Source organism: Pinus tabuliformis, chromosome 9 (genome assembly GCF_031772625.1).
Source record: "Pinus tabuliformis cultivar Carrire ecotype Pingquan chromosome 9, CPIR1, whole genome shotgun sequence".
Classification (NCBI taxonomy): domain Eukaryota; kingdom Viridiplantae; phylum Streptophyta; class Pinopsida; order Pinales; family Pinaceae; genus Pinus; species Pinus tabuliformis.
This window is the reverse complement of record NC_142307.1, coordinates 1,367,000,364-1,367,004,932: the sequence shown is the minus strand read 5'-3', so window position 1 is coordinate 1,367,004,932 and position 4,569 is coordinate 1,367,000,364. Positions and strand designations below refer to the sequence as shown.

Genomic DNA, 4,569 nt, shown 5'->3' with positions numbered 1-4,569 from the left:
AGAGGAAGGAAGTTACAGGTCCACCTATGAAGGGATAGAGTCCTCCTTCAAAGGGATAAGCTCCTCACATCAAGGGGTTAGCTCCTTTAGGTATGGGATGCATGAACCTTGCCACCTCAAGATTCCCTCTAGAAGCTTCCAGAAATAACCCAAAGTGAGTTTTTAAGAATATATTTGCGCCTTTTTTACTTTTACAGGGGTCCGCACCCATTACACAGAAACAGTGCGGGCAGGTCCGCAGGGAACATGACCAGTAGGTGCGGGACCGCAGGTAATGCTAAGAGGAAGTGCGGAACTAGAGTTTTAAAGATTTTCAAGGACTTTCTCTCATTTTTCAAGGCTTGACATAAAGAGCTGAGGTTTAAGACTTGCATAGGAGGAAAATATGAGTGGTGATAGACTCACACTGACTGCAGAATGTCATGGTGATAATATTTTGTGTAACAGATTGCCCCCTAAAGTGCGAAGTCTGTAATAGATGAGGATAGTATTTGTCATCTAAGAAGAGTGAAGTACTTTATCATTTCAAGGATCATCCTGTGGACATCCTGGTCGGAACCTGTAAAAACATTCAATACAAAATATATATATGTGAACATATCATCGCTGAGGTAGGCATTCCTATACTCAGATCAAAACTGACTAGAAAGCTAACTAAACTGCTCTGATATAGGAATGATCTTGTAATACATCACAAGTATAGACATATGAAGACACAGTATGGGTGCAGCCATCTGTTTATGAATAGTCCATTGTATAATGAATAACAAAATTCCTCACAACCTGGATGGTGGAAACTAGATCCAGGGTCTTGATTTCTGCTTCTCGAACTAGTACGATTCTATCCATGCGAATGAATGTGTCGAAGTCGAACATGGTAGAAACCACTTGATTACCAGTCAATCATGTAAACTGTTAACAAGTGTGAGAGAAACCACTAGTAATATCAATGGCTCTCAAAGTACTCAGTACAATCCATGAAATGTGAATAGATGAGTTGATGTCGAACATGTCATGGAATCCTTTGATCGAAGGTCAATGATGCAACCTATCGTCGAAGGCGAGAAACCTGCCATTGAGGCATGCAAATTCCAAGGTACTGACGATATCTAGATCATCTTTCTAGATAATGAGCTGAAGTCGATAGAAGGCGATCCATCGTAGGCAAGCCCACAACACGGGGTTTGTTTGGTAACCCAAGAGCGATTTCCCAACAAGATCCTTCATTTGGGAGTTACGAAGGGATCTTTAAACTATGTTTTTATAGACTTCGTGATTGAAAAAAAAAAAAAAACAATGTGTTCTTCCTGTAACAACACCGTAGTTTGCTATAAGAGTCTGTAACAGCATTGTAGTTTGTTGTGAGAGTCTGTAACAAAATTGTAGTTTGTTGTGAAAGCCTGTAACAACACTGTAGTTGGTTATGAAAGTCTGTAACAACATTGTAGTTCGTTGAGAGAGTCTGTAACAACACTATAGTTTGTTGTGAGAGAAAATATTTGTTGACTAAAGAAGAATGCAATGGATGTTGTAGCACACTTATGAAAGTAGGAAAAGGGTGCAAAAGCGGGATGGATCTTTAAAAAGATTTACCCTGCACCATGGAACCACCAACTTTGGAGAATGGAAATGATGGTTTGTTGCATGAAAAATTATTAGATTCAACCAAAGCAATGTTGAAAGCCAGGCATCTACAAGATGATATGATAGAAAAGCAAAGGAAGTCATTTTAGCTTCTCTTGGAAGCCAAGTTGCTTCTGCCTTTAAGCAATATGGGGGTTGTTTATCTTAGTGCTCGAGTCTTAGCTTTTAAAATCTTATGTCTCAAAATGCTTAGCTTAATTTGGAAGGAATCAATTCGAACACTTCTGTAGAAAGGAAAAAATGTTGTTGACCGCAAGGGATTGATATTTCTGGTCATGGTGATTGTTGATTGTTGGGTTCAACACGAGTGTTTACTACTTCTTAATCTCCCCTGAAGTTTTATGTTGTTTTGCAAATATTGTCTAGTACTTGGGTTTTTTTGTTGAGTTTTCAATAGAAATGCTTTTAGTGTAGGAAAGAATGCAACTCTAAAGATGGCGTCTATTTTTTGTGGACAAAGGAACACTCTTATTGTCAAAAACAAGAAATATGATATAAAGGTTTTCACCCATAATCCAGTCATTATTAATATCTAACCCTTAGTCGTTTCTTAGAAAAATAAATCTAAGGGCATTGCAAAAATAGAAAATTATCCAAACAATATAGGCGATGTTATCATTGTGGAGCCCTTTTCCTTTTCAATTTTCAAACATCCAATTTGGATTGGATATGGTTTTTTTGGGGTGACATCCAATTTGGATTGGATATTTATTTTTGGGTGGGGGGCTACGGTGGTGGTCGTGTATCTAGGCTATGTCTACACTGAGGCCAACACTTATATTGGATGAGAAAATACCGATCACACATAAGAATATGATATTGTATATCTATAAATAAGAACTTTAAATATGGGTAATTTACCTTTTTTTAAAGTGTTGTCTATCGATGTTACAGATTAGCCTGGTCCCAGAATCTATCAAAAAAAATTCAAAATCTAGCCAAAAAAAAAAAATCAGAATGCCGGAGAGTTTGAATATATATATATATATATATATATATATATGATAACTGTGGAAATAGATTTAGCATCATCCATAACCTTTGGGGTACCCAAAATTCTGAGTTTAAGAGTTGTAATCCAAATTTCCAAAAAAAAACTGCAAATTTTATTATAATCTTATCAGAATTTCATAATTTTCCCCCTAAACTTTTTTAAACACCTTTTTTAATAATTAATTTAATTCTTTATTTCAAGTTCAATCATTTTGATAACGAGTCAGCCAGTAATAATTTTCTTTGACATTATGACCAGCAACCGAATTAAGTATATAAAACTTTTATGGAAAATTTCTTACGAATTGTGACACTTTTTTCTGACCTATGTCACTGAATTGAGCAATTCTGGTCCTCTTCTGGGTCGTCCCGGACAAGCGCCTGGCTGAAGTCTGGTCGAAGCCAATGCTGAAGGTGATCCAACAATAATTCATCAGTCACGGCCAGAGATTCATCAAGAGGCGTCGACTTAACAAAAGAAGTTATGGCTAAAGGGGGCAGAGTATCAATTTCAGGGACTGTCTGAAGGTATATTCTCTCATTTTCCTCAGTTGCTCTTTTCAAATTGAGATTAATATTAGCCTCCAATTTAGAGGCAGCCTGTGCAAGCGGTGCTAGTGACACTACATTTCCCCAGTTCCTAGCAGCTGCAAGAGTAGCAAGCCCATCATTCAAGCGTGCAATTTCTTCTGCAATCTCTTGTTTCTCATGTAAGTGAAGACTGAATCTATAAGAAGCTTCAGCATAGAACAGTGCATCTTTGAGGTGTACATGTGCAATCCATTTGATATCAAAGTAGCTAGTGAGAGGTGGGAGGTCCAGGGCTACGGATGCTTGATGGTAGTAAAGACTTATTTGTCTGGTAATATGAAAAATTTTAAAGATGGAAATTTATGTTAAAATTTTGAAACCTTTCAAAATCTTATTATTTAATATCTAAATTATAAAATATTTAGAGAATTAAGATAATCATTGGACACCAAATAAAAACGATAAAAAAATTAATTTACCCATACATATTAATCCCTAAAATTTTCCTTACCTAGCAACCTCCGAACAAAAAGAATTAGGATAACCATTAGACACAAAGTTGCAAAAGAGGCATTCCTGAGCCTGAGCCAGCATCAGCCTCTCCAGCATGTATGCACATTCCACAGAGACATCCAGAGTGGATTGGCCTTTGGAAGCTTTGACAGAGATATTATTTCTCAGAAAAGCAAAGGCCCCTGCCGCTGCTTGGAACGCTATGGAAGCTTCCTTGACGCTCCGAGATGAAAGGGCGATTTGGCTGTGAATTGCTCCCAAGTTGAAAATGATGGCAGCTTTCTCCAAATATATGTTGTGCTCTGTGGCCTTTTGATTCTTCTTGAAGCTGTCATACCAGGTGAAGCCTAGGGATATGAGGAACGTGGACTCCATGATGCAGAGGGCTCTGTAGTATTTCTGCAGCAGATCGCGACGGGCTTTCAGCGTGGCGCTCGACCCCTGCTCCACGTCATTGCGCATCTGTTTGATGTTGTTGAGATACTGTTCCATCGCTTTCGTCATCGCCAAGGACTTGTCGATGACGATGTAATCCCTCAAGGGTTGGTACAGGTCCAACCCCACCGTTTTCTTCTCACCCACCGCCAATGGCATCACCATCGCAACGGTCATTTTACATTTATTATTCACACCAATGAACGTATCGTAATTTCAACGCTATGTTTAATGTTGATGACGATAGGCACTTTATATGCCTCAATCGACGTTATCCAACCCCAACACGCCCATTCACCTCAAGTAAGCTCTACTCTCTTTACTTTTCTAAAATGGGCATCCCATTTTTGTTGGTTATTTGGGGGCATTTCTGGTTGTAGATTTTAAAAATATTTTGAAATTCGATAATAAATTTATGTGACTTTGTTATTAACATAAAATTTTAAAATATTT

At 37.9% G+C, this 4,569-nt stretch overlaps 1 pseudogene; it reads right to left on the bottom strand.

Moving 5' to 3' along the window:
- Positions 1-2,967: 2,967 nt before the first annotated feature.
- LOC149153579 (vacuolar-sorting protein BRO1 pseudogene) lies at positions 2,968-4,293 on the bottom strand (annotated as a pseudogene).
- Between the last annotated feature and the right edge of the window lie 276 nt (positions 4,294-4,569).